The 18,236-nt window shown below is 38.5% G+C and overlaps 1 protein-coding gene across 13 annotated transcripts in view; it reads right to left on the bottom strand.

Moving 5' to 3' along the window:
* Window positions 1–18,236, bottom strand: part of MTUS2 (microtubule associated scaffold protein 2) — a 559,616-nt gene that overhangs the window by 166,672 nt on the left and 374,708 nt on the right. The gene's annotated exons all lie outside the window — the stretch shown is intronic.

The following is an 18,236-nucleotide window of genomic DNA, read 5'->3' as shown; positions in this document are numbered from 1 at the left end:
AACTGTGAGCTCCATGGGGTCAAAGACTATGTCTCTCTCATTCATCATGATTTCCCCAAGCATCCAGCACAGCACTCAATTCAAAGAAGGTACTCAGGAAATATTTGTTGAATGAATGGATGCCCATCCAATTTCAGCCATCCTCACTCCATTGGATGACTGAGTGTTGACTCTGGTGTCAGAGATTGTGATTCACAGTGCTGCCCCGCCTGCTGTGAGGGGCTAGGAAGCTCCCCACCACTGGCCAGAAAGAACAGCAAGCCGGCCTTCTAGGACATCCATGAACACAACTCTGAATGATGAAGTGGACAGCTCCTCTTACCAGACGTTCCATACATCATCCCCACCACATTTTCCCATCTTTGTGACCTCATGCAAAGGGATGGCTCTCAAATTTATTGCCTTTTTTTCCTCCCACAAAGATTCTTTCTACACACTCTACTCTCCTATAACCTCCTCTATCCCCAAATAATTGCTGGTTCCACTGTTGGCTTCACAATGATAAATAAGTGGAAGCTGTGATAGCAATTGAGAGGCAGCCTCAGGGAGAACACAGTTGACGCCAAGCAATAACACCGTCTGCACTGAAGAGCCCAGCACAGCATAATTGCTTTGAACTTGCCTCCTTCAGATCTCACTACTGAGAGGTTTCTGAACACTCCTGAATCAACATGGGCTTCCATATTGTGAGGTGCTATGACTCTTTCATTATCAGAAAAATAAGGTGCTCTTAGAGCTATTTATGTTAAAGGAGCACATATCACATGCTATGGTAAGCACGAACCCTCCGCCCAGTTCATCTAGATACAACATTCCAGTTGCACTCAAAGTGATCTTTTTAACTGTCCTGTCTTTTCCCAAAGCAGAATATTTAATTTCAGCAAGTGCTTATCCAATTTCTTCATTTAAGATGTGCCCAGAAAAGGGAGATGATGCTTGGCCAGACTGGAGGGAGAGCAGAGAGGACTTGTTAGAGCAGCTGTCTCCAGCACAAGTGCACATCACAGTGCTCAGCAAAAACATTCTGATGATGTTGACAAGCTACTTGTATTTTTAAATTATAGTATGCCCAGAAATACCCAAATATGTGGAATTTAATGGAGAAATTACAATCTGCTTTTAAAGAAGTAAATTTAATTTTTATGATACAAGTGGAGTTTCTGTAGCTGATAGAGTAACAGCCACACTATTCCCAGACATTTTTTTCTCTAGGGAGAGAGGAGCCCAAACAATAAGACACCAGCTCTTCATTTTCTCTATAACCATAGGAAATCCTATACCTTGAGTTTTATTTCTATAATACTTCATGTCAACATGACAGAATCAGAGGGAAAATAGAACAAGAAGTAATCTATCTTCAGATCAATATTTTCAAGCAAAAATATTTTCCAATTTGCTACAACAACTGCAAACCAGTTTGAAGAGTCAACTGGTAAAGCCTGATGATTCACGTAAAATTATATGAATCAATGCACTGGTGAGATTTTGTATTTGACAAATGAACAACAGAAAAACTTTTCATGCAAATTTTGTGGAAAAGAACAATTGAAAGACCAAGGCTAAGTTGCTTGAATTCTTGGGAATCTCACTTTACACAGCCATGGATAGAGTGTTTAGTATTTGTGGTTTTTACCATTAGCACTAAACCCACAACATTTTCCATTGTCAACACACTTATGTCAATGAGGCAAAGATCATTAAATTACAGGAAGATAATATTATAAGAGTGGATCATATTTTATACCTCCAAACACGTTAGAACAGTGTGGTAACTCTCAGCCTGTGTCTGAAAAACCAGGAAAGGAAAAGTGTGGACAGACTACAGAATTATTGTAGGGGATCTGGGAAACCATATGTGGGGTCACTAGCATTGTCTTAGAAAGAAGAACTCCATCTCTAAGATGTATTTTTCAATGGTAGTTATTTCAATAAAATGTAATTAACTGGCCTCCATCTGAGTAAGACTATTTAAGCAGCATAGCACAGAGGTTAGGTACACAGGTTTTAAAGTCAGACAGACCTAGGTTGATTCATGCTGTCCTACATAGAAGCTGTATGACCCTGGGTGGGTGGGGAGGTTACTTAATTTCTATGAACCTCAGCCTCCTCTAGAATTAAATGAGGTATAGTATATATATCCCTAAGCATACTGCATGTTACATAGAGAATGCTCAATAAATATATCTTAAAACAAAAGAAAAGAAAAAACTTGAACAAAATAATTTTGTCATTTATATGCCTGTTACCTAAAACACTTATTCATTCTTCAAATTATCAACACAGATATTAAACTTAAGAAAAATTGATATGGATGTATTTGCCTTCATAAATTGGACCGAGACAACTCTTACTTTAGAAGGACAGTCTAATGCACATGCTGATAATTTACTTCTGTGGGTTCTCTAAATTCCCTTACAGAGTTAGATTTCATAAACAGCACATTCCTATATTATATTACTTTAGTCTCAATAAAAAATCTCTTAAAAAATTCTTATTTCATATTGTATCATTGATTTATGGCTGTAAGAAATAGCTACAGTTAAATATTTCTGTTATTCGTAAAGCCATGTTTCAAAATGAGTGACTCAGTATTTCCACTTCTGGAAATCTGTCATAAGAACATACACATGTGGGAAAGGGTTAATTCAGCAGGCCTGGATAGCTCAAACTCTATGCATTCCCAAGAAGGACCTTGGTCCTTGGCCAGCTCCTGGGAGCCAAGCTTTTGAAATGTTCCGACTGATAAGAGTGTTCTGTATACCTGAGGTCTTGGGTCACACTGAACCAGTTTGCCTACAGACTTCATACATTCAGTGGTGGTATATGCCTATGTGACTGATCCATAATAACAACTTTGGACAACCAGGCTCAGGTGACATGTTGTCACACATCACTGCTGAAGAAATTAAGCACATGTGTGTGATTCCACTGGGAGGGGACCCTCGGGAGCTTTTGCCTGGCTTCCTCTGAACTTCGCTCCATGAGCTTTGTCCCCTTGCTTTTTCACTCTGGATCCTTTCACTCTTATAAACTGTAATGAGGAATATAACAGTGGCTGAGTCCTGTGAGTCCTTCTACGGAAATCATCAAGGCTGAGGGTGGTCCTGATGATCCCAACAACATATGGTTTTGCAAAATAAGCTTATTGCAATTCTTTCAAGATCGTGAACCATTGAAAACAATGTAAATACCGAGCAGGAGATAAAATTTCTACAAGTTAGGGTAAATCAGTATAAAGTTATTATAACATCATTAAAAGTAACATTTTCACACCTTTATCATGACATTGGAGAATGCTTAGGATATACTGCTAAGTGCAAAAGCAAGACACAGAACTATATATAAAGCTTCAACTCAAGTATGAAAAAAATCTATACCTGTATAGAAAAAAGACTGGAAGGAAATACACCAATACATATTATTAGTGGCTATTCATGGACTGTGAGATTATGAGATATTTCATTGTTTCATTTTTTTCTATACTCTTCATGCTTTTTCCTCAGAGCAAATTATTATCCTATTTTTTATTGAGTTATTTTTATATATTTCATTGCCAAAATTCAAACATATTTGGAAAAATTCTAACAATACAGAAAGAACATAAAACTTAAAAGTGAAAGTTTTTTCTCTTCATCACAACTTTTCTTCCAATTGGATGCCACACTGATAATAGCTATTAACTATTTTAATAATACTTCCCATCTTTTTTTCTGTAATATGCAAAAAGACATATATAAAAAAGATTTATTTTTATTTCAGGTTTTGAAAAAATGGAATCCTGTTCTGATGCTTTATCCCTTTGACAATATATTATGGAAATCTTTCCATATAATTCATATACATATCATTCTTTTTAATGATGATATAAGAGTCTAGTGAATGGATGTATCATAACTTATTTATATATTTCCATATTGATGGATATTTAGACTGCTTCCAACTTTTTAGTATTACAACCAATGTTACAAAAAAAGTTCCTGTACATATATCATTGCTGCTTGAGCCAGTATTTTTGTAAGAGAGATTCCTAGAAGTAGAAATACTGGATTACATGTTATACACACTTAAACTTTCATAGATATTGATAAATTACCCTCCAAAAGATTGTACCAATTTGCCTTCCCACTAATGCTACAAGGGTGTTTGTTTGCCATATTCTTACCAACACTGGCTATAATAAATCTTCTTAATTTTTTCTAATCCAATCTGGAAAAGATGGTATCTTATTTTCAAAAACAATGTAGAAGAGGAAGGTCCCAGACAGCAGCACAGGAAGAGCCTGAACTCACCTCCTCCCATGAACACACCAAAGCTACACCTACATATAGACCAATCCCTCCTGAAAAATGGAGAGCGGATTGAACAGCTTTTGCACAACAAAGAATAGAGGGATCACAAAGAGATGGATAGGAGAGAGGAGACATGGTACCAATGGGAACCCCAATCCCAATGTGGTGACCTACAGTAGGGAGGGATATCACTGAGGGGCCCTTGCACATGCTTTCCTGTCCTGGTGCACACTGAAAAGAAAGCAGTTTAAGGGACATCTAGACTATACAAGAAGGAAATTGATTTACTAACCCTAGAGCTACTGCCAAACGAATGGGGGACTGCTGGAATCCTCTCCTGGGTCAGAGACATGGGTGAGCACGATTTTCTGCATTTCCTCTCTACCTTGATAGTGTAGGCAGGAGCATAGTCCAAATGTTCTAGCCAGCTTGCTAAGTGTGCTCTGGGCCTCTGGTCCACACCAGCTCTACCTCTGCCCCCAGGGTGGCCCTTGTGTGGTGCACACCAGGACACCCAGTCCACACCCACTCCAGCTTCAGCCATCCTGCCAGGGTGGCCCCGGGACCCCCAAGCGTGTGCCCACTCCAGCTCCAGCTGGTCTGCCAAAGCTACCTGGCATACACAGTCTACACAGGGAATGCTCCTACACAAGGCCACTCCTTCAAAACCAGAAGAGTAGTTGTCTCACCTAATTCATAGAAACAAACATAGAAAGTCAAACAAAATGAAGAGAGAGAGAAATATCTCACAAACGAAAGAACAAGATAAAACCCCAGGAAAAAAACCCTAATGAAATGGAGATAAGTAACTTACCTGATAAAGAGCTCAAAGTCATGGTCATAAAGATGCTCACTGAACTTGGGAGAAGAATGGAGGAACACAGTGAGAACTTCAACAAAGAGTTAGAAAATATAAGAAAACCAATCAGAGCTAAAGGATAACTGAAATGAAAAATACACCAGAGGGAATCAATAGCAGATTAGATGATACAGAAGAATGAAACAGTGATCTGGAAGACAAAACAGTAGAAATCCCTCAATGAGAACAGCAAAAAGAAAAGAAAATTAAAAATGAAGATAGTTTAAGCGATTACTGGGACAACATCAATTGTACTAACACTTACATTATAGGAGTCCCAGAAGGAGAAGATAGAGAGAAAGATGCAGAAAACTTACTTGAAGAAATAACAGCTGAAAACTTCCTTAACCTGGGGAAGGAAACAGACATCCAGGTCCAGGAATCACAGAGTCCCAAAGAAGATGAACCCACAGAGATCTACATCAAGACATATAATTAAAATGGCAAAAGTGATGGAGAGAACCTTAAAGGCAGCAAGACAAAAACAAGCCACATACAAAGGAATGACCAAAAGACTATCAGCTGATTTTTCAGCCTAAACTCTGCAGGCTAGAAGGGACTGGCATGATATATTTAGAGTGCTGAAAGGAAAAAAAAACTTACAACCAAGAAAACTCTACCTAGCAAGGTTATCATTCAGAATTGAAGGAGAAATAAGGAGTTTCCCAGAAAAGCAAAAACTAAAGGAGCTCACCACCACTAAACTGGCCTTATAAGAAATATTAAAGGGTCTCCTTTAAGTGGGAAACGCCATAACTAGAAATAAGAAATTATATGAAAGAAAAAATCTCACTGGTAAAGGAAAATATTCAGTAAAGGCAACAGATCAGCCACTTAAAAAGCTAGCATGAAGGTTTAAGGACAAAAGTAGTAAAATCAATGATTAACTACAGTAAGTAGCTAAGGAATACACAAAATGAAAAGATGTAAAATATGAAGTCAAAAACATGAAACATGGAGGGCTTGTAAAAATATAATGCTTTTAGAATTCATTTGAACTTAAAAAATAGACTGCTATACATATGTATAGGTTGATATATATGAACCTCATGGTAATCACAAACCAAAAACTTACAATAGATACACAAAAAATAAAGATAAAGAAACCCAAACATAACATTAAAGAAAATCATTAAACCACAAGGGAAGAGGCCAAGAAAAGAAGAAAGGAACAGAGAAGAGCTATAAAAACAAGTGGAAAATTAACAAAATGGCAATAATTATATACCTATCAATAATTACTTTAAACGTAAATGGACTAAATGCTCCAATCAAAAGACACAGGATGGCTGAATGGGTAAAAAACCAAGACACATCTATATGCTGCCTACAAGAAACTCACTTCAGATCTCATGATCTATACAGGCTGAAAGTGAAAGGATGAAGAAAGATATTCCATGCAAATAGGAACAAAAAGAAAGCTGAGGTAGCAATACTCATACCAGACAAAACTGACTCTAAAACAAAGACTAACAAAAGACAAAGGAGAGCATTAATAGTGATAAAGGGGTCAATACAAGAGGAGAATGTAACATTCATAAGTATTTATGTACCCAATATAGGAGCATCTAAATATGTAAAGCAAATATTAACAGGCACAAAGGGAGAAACTGATAGTAATACAATAACAGTAAGGGATTTTAATACTCTATTTGCATCCACGGGCAGATCATCCAGACAGAAAATTAATAAGGAAACATTGGTTTTAAACCTTTAAACAACACATTAGACCAGATGGACTTAATTGATACATACAGAACATTCCATCCAAAACCTGCAGAATACACATTCTTTTCAAGTGCATATGGAACATTCTCCAAGATAGATTACATGTTAGGCCACAGTCTCAATAAGTTTAAGAAGACTGAAATTATACCAAGCATCTTTTCTGACTACAACATTGTGAAACTAGAAATCAATTATAAGAAGAAAACTGGAAAAAACCACAAACAACTGGAGACTAAACAACATGCTACTAAACAACCAAAGAGTCAATGAATAAATCAAAGAGGAAAGCAAAAAATACCTTGAGACAAATGAAAATGGAAACACAACTTTCCAAAATCTATGGAACACAGCAAAGCAGTTCTAAGAAGGAAGTTCATAGAGATACAGGTCTACCTCAAGAAACAACAACCCCAAATAAATAATCTAACTTTATATCTGAAGGAACTAGAAAAAGAAGAACAAACAAAGCCCAAAGTTAGTACAAGGAAGGAAATAATAAAGACTAGGATGGGAATAAATGAACTAGAGACTTGAAAAACAATAGAAAAGATCAATGAAACTAAAAGCTGGTTTTTTGAAAAGAAAAACAAAATTGATAAATCTTTAGCCAGACTCATCAGGAAAAAAAGAGAGAGGGCTCAAATAAATAAAATCAGAAATGAAAGAGAATTTACAATTGACATCACAGAAATACAAAGGAAAATAAGAGACTACTATGAACAATTATATGCCAACAAATTGAAAAATCTAGTAAGAATGGATAAATTCCTAGAAACACACCATCTTCCAAAACTGAATCATGAAGAAAAGAAAATCTGAGTAGATCAGTTACAAGAAATGAAATTGAATAGTAATTTAAAAACTCCCAAAAAACAAAAGTCCCGGACCAGATGGCTTCATAGGTGAATTCTACCAAACATTTAAAGAAGAGTTAATACTCATCCTTCTCAATGTATTCCAAAAAAATTGAAGAGGAAAGAATGCTTCCAAACTTATTTTATGAGGCAAGCATCACTCTGATACCAAAACCAGATAAAGATACTACAAAAAAGAAAATTACAGGCCAACATCCCTGATGAACATAGAGGCAAAAATCTTCAATAAAATACTAACAAATGAAATTCAACAATACATTAAAATGATCATACATTAAATAAAATAAAAAATACATTAGAAAGATCAAGTGGGATTTATTCCAGGGATGCAAAGATGGTTCAACATCGACAAATCAATAAACATGATACACAACATTAACAAAACAAAGGATAAAAATCATATGATCACCTCAATAGACGTAGAAAAAGCATCTGACAAAATTCAACATCCATTTATGATAAAAACTCTCAATGATGCAGGTATAGAAGGAACATACCTCAACATAATAAAGGCCATATATGACAAACCCACAGTTAATATTACACTAAATGGTGAAAAGCTTTTAGCTTTTCCTCTAAGATCAGGAACAAGACAGGGATACCCATTCTCACCACTTTTATTCCTAGTCACAGCAATTAGGCAAGAAAAAGAAATAAAAGGCATCCAAACTGGAAAGGAAGAAGTAAAACTATCACTATTTGCAAATGACATGATACTATATATAGAAAACCCTAAAGACTCCACCAAAAAACTGTTAGAACTAATACATGAATTCAGTAAAGTTGTAGGATACAAAATCAATATACAGAAATTTGTTGCATTTCCATACATTAATAATGAGCTATCAGAAAAAGAAATTAATGGACCAGCCCAATGGCTGAGTGGTTGAGTTCGTGCACTCCACTTTGGTGGCCCGGGGTTTCGCTGGTTAGGATCCTGGGTGCGGACATGGCACCGCTCGTCGGGCCACACTGAGGCAGCATCCCACGTGCCACAACTAGAAGGACCTACAACTGAAATATGCAACTGTGTACTGGGGGGATTTGGGGAGAAAAAGCAGAAAAAAAAAAGCAGATTGTCAACAGTTGTTAGCTCAGGCGTCAATCTTTAAAAAGAAAGAAATTAAGAAAACAATCCCATTTACAATTACATCAAAAAGAATAAAATACCTAGGAACAAAATTTAATCAAGAAGGTGAAAGATCTATACTCTGAAAACTATAAGGCATTGATGAAAGAACTGAAGATGATACAAATAAATGAAAAGATATACCATGCTCATGGATTGGAAGAATTAATATTGTTAAAATGTCCATACCATCCAAAGCCATCTACAGATTCAATGCAATTCCCATCAAATATTAATGGCATTTTTCACAGAGCTAGAACAAAGAATCCTAAAATTTGTACAGAACCACAAAAGACCCTGAAGAGCCAAGGCAATCTTGAGAAAGAAGAACAAACCTGGAGGTATCACGCTCCTTGATTTCAAACTATACTACAAAGATACAGTAATCAAAGTAGTGCGATACTAGCATGAAAAAAGACCACAGATCAATGGAATAGAATAGAGAGCCCAGAAAAAACCTCACACTTATATGGTCACTTAATCTATGACAAAGGAGGCAAGATATACAATGGGCAAAAGATAGTCTCTTCAATAAATGGTGCTGGGAAAACTGAACACCTACATGTGAAAGAATATTAACTGGACCACTGTTTTACATCATATACAAAAATAAATTCAAAATGGATTAAAGACTTGAAGGTAAGACCTGAAACCATAAAACTCCTAGAAGAAAAGATAGGCAGCATGCTCTTTGACGTCCGTCTTAGCAATGTTTTTTTTTTGGACTAGTCTCCTCAGGCAACAGCAACGAAAGCAAAAATAAACAAGTGGGGCTACATCAGAATAAAAACCACCTGCACAGCAAAAGAAATAATCAGCACAATCAGAAGGCAACCTATGGAATGGTAGAAAATATCCGCAAACCATCTATCTGATAAGGGATTAATATGCAAAATAAATAAAGAACTCATACAACTTAATAGCAAAAAAAACCCCAAAAACCAATCCATTAAAAAATAGGCAGAGGACTTGAATAGACATTTTTCCAAAGAAGACATACAGATGGCCAACAAGCATGTGAAAAAATGCTCAACGTCACTCATCATCAGGGAAACCCAAATCAAAACCACAATAAGATATGACCTCACACCTATCAGAATGGCTATTATCAAAAAGAGAAAAAACAAGTCTGATGAGGATGTGGAGAAAAGGAAACCCTCATACACTGTTGGTGGGAATGTAAATTGATGCCGCTACAATGGAAAACAGTATGGACATTCTTCAAAAAACTAAAAATAGAACTACCACATGATCTAGAAATTCCACTTCTGGGTATTTATCCTAACAAAACAAAAACACTAAGGAGACACATACGCACCCCTATGTTCATTGTAGCATTATTTATAATAGCCAAGACACGGAAACAATCTAAATGCCCATCAACGGATGAATGGATAAAGAAGATGTGTTGTATATATATACAATGGAATCCATTCAACCTTAAAAAAAAAATGAAATCTCATCATTTGTGACAACATGGATGGACCTTGAGGGCATTATGCTAAGTGAAATAAGTCAGACGGAGAAAGCCAAATACCATATGATCTCACTCATATGTGGAAGATAAAAACAGCAGCAACAAACACACACACAGACACAGAGAACAGACTGGTGGTTACCAGAGGGGAAGCGGGGAGGGGAGGGGGCAAAATGGGTGATAGGGCACACGTGTATGGTGACAGATGGTAATTAACCTTTAAGTGGTGAACATGACGTAGTCTACACAGAAATTGAAATATAATCAGGAGCACCTGAAATTCATATAATGTTATAAACTAATGTTACCTCAATAAAATCATGTTAAAAAAAAGAAATGTTTAAAAACATACAATTAAAGTTATGATCCACTATGTCGCTCAACGTAATTTTTTAAAATTCACAGATTTAAAATCTTAAAAATTTGTGCTACAAAATAAGTTCCTCTCTTCTGATGAAGTGATATGCTCTTCTTTCCCTGTTTGTATTTCTTTTTCTGCCCTTATAACCAGGAATCTCCAAGCCTAGTTTTGTCATGCTTTTCTCTTTTTTATTACTTGGGTTTTTATCCCTGTATCTGTATTATCCTGTGCCCTTTACTGAAACCTACACTGAATATTTTCGGAAATTAGAAAATGATTAAATCATAAATTAGAAAATTATTGAAGAAAAATTAAATAGGCAGTGATTACATAAAAAAATAAAAACCTATTATATTCAATTTAAACCTTTTCAGGTCATTTGTTTCTTAATCCATTTTACCACAAATTCTTGGTCTGCTAGAATTAACTGGAATCCCACGGATAAGATTACAAATCTCTTGCTCTCACTCTAATTATTAGTTTACAAATCTGTCTACCTTATTGTGAGCCCCTCCAGGGCAAGGACTCTTCTCATTATCCTTGAATCCAAGTCACCTATGGCTTAAAGCAAGCATTCAGACGTTTGCTGAATGAATGAACCAGAAAAAAGTCACTCACAGGAAGGCTCACGTGAGAAATCTAGGTTAAAGGAAACAGCTCACGTACTCCCAGGATATGTTCTATTGTCGGTACATGTGGCGTCTATAATCGTGGATGACAGTAATTGAGCAGATGACTCAAAGATACAAGAGTCTGGCTGTCATCAGTCTGGAATCACTAAGGGAAAGAAGCAAAGTATCAGAGTTTAGAAATGTTTCCAACAACACAGGCTAAAACAAGGGTTGGTGTTACCTAAGTAATTAAAATAACCCAAACACCTCACAGTCCCTAGAAATTCAATTATTTGAGATTTAACTGTAATCTGCAGGCCTACCTTCTACTTTTCTTTTTTTTTCGTGAGGAAGATTGGCCCTGAGCTAACATCTGTTGCCAGTCCTCCTCTTTTCGCTTGAGGAAGATTGTCACTTGTGTCACATCTGTGCCAATCTTCCTCTATTTTATGTGGGATGCCGCCACAGTGTGGCTTGATGAGTGGTGTGTAGGTAACACTCAGGATCTGAACCTGCGAACCCCAGGCTGCTGAAGTGGAGTGGGCAAACCTAACCACTACCCCACCAGGCCAGCCCTACCTTCTACTTTTTACTTAGCTTCATGACAGAACAAGGCAATGTGAAAGCTGATTTTGTTTTAGAAACTAGATGTCATTTAAATTAGAAATTCAAACCAATGGAATAAATGCAAAGCTAAAGTTCAGTAATAGAAGTTACCTTTTAACAACACTAATTTTGAGATATAAGGAAGTCTTAGCTGTTGGAGTTAGATAAAACTTAGAAGAGAAAGTACTGAAATCTTAAAAATGAGATTTTTGCTTTATTTTGCCAATCCACGCCCTCTGTGATAACTCAGTTCATCTTTCTCTGGGTTTTTAGGCACTGCGTGTGTTGTCCTTACCTGAGCTGAGGAACAAAACACATACAGCCTCTCCTTATTGAGCTTGTTCTCCTGATGATGGGGAAAGATGGACCAAATGCATCTTAGACCAGCAGCACTGCAACCGCAGCCACCTCCCGAGATCAGCTGGGCTGAGGCCGAGGAGGATGGTCAACAGAGGGCACGGCGCCATCCGGAAAAGGGGGGAGGCAGCCAGCCTGCACTGGCTCACAGGGCCACAGCCAAGCGTCCACACCGTGGCTAGTGTGGGCTCCTCCACCAGGTAAACTGGGGGTTGTTAACCCTTGTTCTACAACACCCTAGTACCTCATCTTTATGCCAACAACAGGAAAATGCATAAGAAATTTTATGTCTTTTGAAAAGTCAAATACAGAGCCTTAGCGCATCGTTGAAGTAAGTGTCTGAGCAGACTTGGGCTAAGACTCAGGAACTCTGTTCAGTGTCCAGTCCTCCAGCAGCTGGGGCTCTGACCACAGACCCTGGAGGAGGAGCCTGGGACTAACAGAGCAGGGCTGGCAGACTTAACAATAACAGAGAGAGGAAACTGGGAAGGAGAGAGGAGAAAGAGATGTGATGGGGTCAGCTAGCGGCTCTTTCTACCTGGTGAGGCTTCTGTCATTTGCCATCAATACCTAAGAAGCCGACCTCAGGGCAGTCAGGTGGGGTTCTTGGGGTGTCTGCTGGAGCCTGTTCTAGGAGAGGAGGGAAAGGGCAGCACCTATCTTAAAGAACTGGTTTGTCTTGTTGCTTCATTATATAACCACCTGCCCCAAGTCACGAGTACTTTCTGAGCACTCAGAGTGACATATGCCCCCAATTATTAGGAAGTTATAACTTTCATTCATTCAACAGATATTCACTGAGAGCCTGCTTTGTGTCAGGAACTATTGTTGGCGATTAATTAATATTTACTCAGTATTTACTCACTAAATATCTTATCTTACTGTGATGACAGCCATGAAGGGGAAGGTCCCTGAAGAGGCAACATTTAGGTCAAGACCAGCAGGAAAAACAGATGTTAACCAGAGGAGCGAGAAGAGAAAAGAATGGGGTGTGTGGGGAGGGGACGGGGTGGATCATGCGCGATAAGAACGTTCCCCAGCACACAGATTTGCAAGAAAGGGCCACCAGGATGTTACGGGTTTTCAGGAAACTCCCAGCCTGAAGGAAACATGGCGGAAAATTTAGCTACATTTTAACCAGGGTTAGAAAGAAAACCACAGGCCCCAAATGGCATCACTTGTGCTAAAGGCCATGACACCAAACTAGACTCAATCGCTGAGCTAACTGCAGTTTCCAGCTCTCCCAGAAACGTAATCTGAATCGACCAGTCTGGACTTTTCCGGTCAAGCACCAGTAAGGTAACCTGCCCTGGAGGCGCCCCCCCCATCCCCCAGAGGAAAAAGAGGCAACAATCTGCCTGATAAAACCCTTGATGGTCCTGTCCCGCAACCCCCCACCCCCCCAAAAAAAGGGATGTCCTGGCCTAAAAACAATCCTTTCTTTTCTTTTGCTAATAGCTCTCTCGCTCCACCCTCCTGCCTATAAAAACCTTCCATTTTGTGCAACCCCTCCAAGTGCCCTTCTAAGAAGTTGCTAGATGGGATGCTGCCCGTTCATGAATCGTTTAATAAAGCCAATTAGATCTTCAAATTTACTCAGCTGAATTTTTTTTTAACATCAGAAGTAAATATTAAATAATTATGGAGAAAGGTGGCAAAAGAGTCACTTAGAGAAAGGCCCAGAACAGCGTTTCAGGGGCTATTCACTGAGTTTTTCTTCTCTCCTAGCTTTGAAAATGTACAGGCCTCTTTTATCTAAAGGATTTAGATTCAAACAGCATTTATTAAATACCTCCTCTGTTCTACGACCTTTCATTTATTTTAATTCTGAAAACAATCCCATGGAGTATGTACTATAATCCTCCCAGTTTTTTTTTTTAACCAACGAGAAATATAAAAAAAGATTCCCTTACTGCTGATTTGCCCCAGGTCAAATGGCTGGACGGATGGAGCTGGGACAGGTGCCCACCCAGACTCCTGGCCGGGAGTGGAACGCATTTCCCACCCCTGTCCTTTAGTCCACACTTGTGCTTTGCTGGGAAAGGCTATTTAGGCTCATATATGCAAAAACTAAAAGGTTCATATTATATGCTTCAATTACTGCTCAGTCCTCGAGTTAGACAAGCATCACGGACCCCATACCAAAACCTTCCACAGCTATGCAGTAGGAAAAAAAGGGGGTGGGGTACTTTAATTTACTATACACAAATAGGAAAACATATTTGTTTTTTAAAAAACTGGCACCTTGCCCTCTCCTCCCCCTCCCCATCCCCACATTCTACCTGCATTTATTTAGAAGCACTGATGTAAACTAACCATTAGGACAAAGAACCAATGGGGCTTTTTTTGCAGTATTTTATGCTCTCCTCTTAAAAAGCAGCATCTGAAATACTGAGACCAGGTGTAGACGCTACTCCTTGATTACGGATTAGGCCGCACTGCTCTTCTGACATCGTCAGTAATGAACCAGCTGGCGACGTAGGCAATGCAGGCTCAATCATTTCCTCTGGTCTCAAAGAGAAGGTGCGCTTCTTTCCAGGACCAGGCGCGACCTCCCTCCGCAGTGCCACCCCACCACCTAGCAGACCTCAGCCAACCCCTATCAGCTTTTCTCACCTTTACCCCCTCCTTCTTTTCTTGATGCTTCTAAACAGGAAGGTTAAGTTTCACTCATGCTAAACAACAAGAACTTCCTTTGCGCTTCCCCTTCAAGTGAACAGCCTGTTTTCCTTCCCTTTGTCTTTCCCTTTCAACAAAGAACCATCTGCACCCATGGCTTCCACTTCCTCAGCTGCCCTTCACCCCTCTGTGCTCTGAAGGCCCTGTTTCCTCGGACGGGCCTCTCTGTCAGCACCTCCATTTGGTGTTACCAGGGGTCTGCTCTCAGACCTTTCTTCCTGTGCACGCTCTACATCCTTCCACAGGAACTCACACACTCGTAGCTTCAATGCCCAGAGCAGTGACTATAAGCTACCGACTCCCAAATCTAAATCTCCAAGCCAAAACTTTCCTTAGAGCGCCAGGCTTCTTATTTCCAGCTGCTTACTGGATATCGTTATCTGGGTACTTCCCAAGCACCTCCAAATCATCTCATCCAAAACTAAATTTATCATCTTTCCTCTAAACTTGTCCTCCTTTGGCCTCCAGTCTATTAGTCAGGGCAGTATTAGCCACCCAGTCGCCTAAGTGAGGAACCTCCAGCCATTCCTCACCAGGCGCTACACAGATTAGGCTGTATAATAAGTAGCTTATTATAACACTTATCAACTTTTCAATGATTATTTTGTTGTGCTTCTTGACCATCAGCCTGTGAATCCTTTGGGGGAAACAAACTGTGTCTCATTCATCTATCTTCTCCAGAACATTCCATCCCCCAGCGCACTCAGTGACCTGGCCACTGAATTAGTGAAGGAAGAGCAACTACACAACGTGCTTTGGTCTGGAATGGGAGAGGAAGTAATTATTACCATCATAAAATTTTTATCTAGAAAAACAAGTCCAGCAGATGTACTAGATGCTTTGTAGGACAGCTTGAAGGAGTGTTTACTTGAGTTTTCAATAAACAAAGTGATAGCTCATCATAAGAAGGAACAAGCAAGCACAGACTTAAACTTCGCCTCTGGAGAAAATAACATATGTGTTCCCATTGCGGGAGGGCTGGATGAATGTTTTCACACACATATAATCTCAGTTTCTAGGGAAAGCCTCTTACTTCTCTTTGGGCATTATTTAGACTTTTAAGGAATACCTGCAGACTGTGTGTGGGGTATGCTCAGCCAAGGAAAGAGCACACAGAGGTCATGGCAACACCAGGTGAACTCCTAACCAGGTGATCTCAGAAGGGCCTAGCCTGAGGCAAGAAATCTTGGGCACCATTTTGTTTACCACCCTCCCCAGTTCATGCACATGAAATCTGATGGTAACAGACACACTGTAGCCCACAGAGAGAATTCTGATACTCCCCAGCTGGATATTTACAATCATTTTATTGAAAAAGCGCTGGAAACACAAACAATATATATTTGCTTCCTGATGCCACCACATGACCCTGGACAAGTCATTTCACCTCTGAGTCTTGGTTTCCCCATCTGTAAAACAATACTTTCCCTGCCTACCTCTCAGCATTTTGTGAGGATCAAATTAGACTATGTTAAAGTGTTTTATGAAGTAACAAACTGGAAGAGAATTCTTGCTATCAAAATTGCATAGCTTTCAAAAATTCCCTAAGTAGCAGAAATACTTGGGAAAATAATGAAATTTTTATGGTCTTAAACACTTTTGCTTGCTTTTCCCTCTCTTCTCCACACCTGAAATACCTTATTTCCACTTAACTCTACCTCCACAAAAACAGCCACTCTCTTTACACATTTTACCATGTTATTATGTACCACTTTAAAGACACACTAAAGCAGAGAGACTAATCTAGTTAACTTAATGTATTCCAATACCCAGCTCCAACAACAAGCAATGTGTGGCCTATGTTGTTTCCTGTTCTATAACACATCAACTGTGCTTGCCACCATCCTGGGTTATTTTGAAGCAAATCCCAGATAGCACACCATTTCATATAAATGAATTTCTAAACTACGACTTTTTAAAAAACACAAATACTACCATCATGCTCAAAATATTAACAGTAGCTCCTTAACATCATCTAATAACCAATGTTCCCATTTCATCAGTTATCTTCCAAATCTTTTTTTTTTGGTGTGTGTGTTTGAATTAAATTCCAAAATAAGATCCATACTTTGCAATTGGCTGATATGTCTAAGTCCTTGATAATCTACAGGTCCCCCTCCATCTCCTTTTCTCCCCCCAAATTGTTTGTTTGTTTGCCTTTTGACTTTTGCAACCTTGTTGTTGCTGCTATTGTTGAGTAGATCAGCCGGTTTGTCCTACAAAGTCTTCCAGAGTCTTGGTTTGTTATTTAATATGCTTCTCTGTCCTTTGTATTTCCAGTAAATTAGTAGTTAAATCTAGAGGCTAGAACAGATTCATTTTTGCCCCCTAAGACTAATTCACTTATAACGTTGTATATATTTCCATCAGTACAGTTCATAATGTCTGGTTGTCTCTTTCAATTGACCATGACTGCCTTCATCCACTGATTCATTAGAAGCTGGGAAAAAGGTGATGTCTATCATATTTTATTTATTAGCTAGAATATTTTTATAAAGAGAAACTTCCCCTCATTAACTATTTGGCTATCTTGAGGTACAGACTGAATAGGAGAAGGAGCTAAAATGTTTTATTCAGTGCTTTCCTTACCAGATTTCAAAATAATAGGTAGTTTCCCAGCATCCTCCAAAGTGACTTGCTTTTTGTATCATCATGCTCTCATGAACATTCACATATTTTGGTGAGTATTAATCCACTGCAGCAGTTATGAATCTTATTGATATTCAAACTCTTTTTTTTTTACCACAGTATTGTTTATAGTGGCAAATACTAGTTATAAAGTGAATGCCCATCAGTGGGAAATGGCTGAATAAATCATGGTATAGCCACACCAGGTAGCCACTGAAAAGAATGAGCCATATCACTGACTTGAAGGTATTTATTTCTATCATATACTTTGAGTAAGGAAAGCAACACGCAGAAAAACAGGCATCATGTAATCTTATTTTTAGAAATTCATACAAGCACATATGTATGTATGTGTATATACATTGGTATATGATTACAGTCATGTGTTGCTTAATGACGGGGACATGTTCTGAAAAACGAGTTGTTAGGTGATTTTGTCATTGTGTGAACATGATAGAGTGTACTTACACAAACATAGATGGTGTAGCCTACTACACACCTAGGCTATATGGTACTATCTTATGGGACCACCATCCTATATACAGTCCATTGTTGACCAAAACATTGTCATGCGGCACGTGACCATACATGAGCATAGAGGAAAAATATGGAGGAATAAATACCAATATAGGTGAGC

The sequence above is a fragment of the Equus przewalskii genome, chromosome 16, assembly GCF_037783145.1.
Source record: "Equus przewalskii isolate Varuska chromosome 16, EquPr2, whole genome shotgun sequence".
NCBI lineage: Eukaryota > Metazoa > Chordata > Mammalia > Perissodactyla > Equidae > Equus > Equus przewalskii.
The sequence above is the reverse complement of the archived record's forward strand: the minus strand, read 5'-3'. Positions and strand labels throughout refer to the sequence as shown.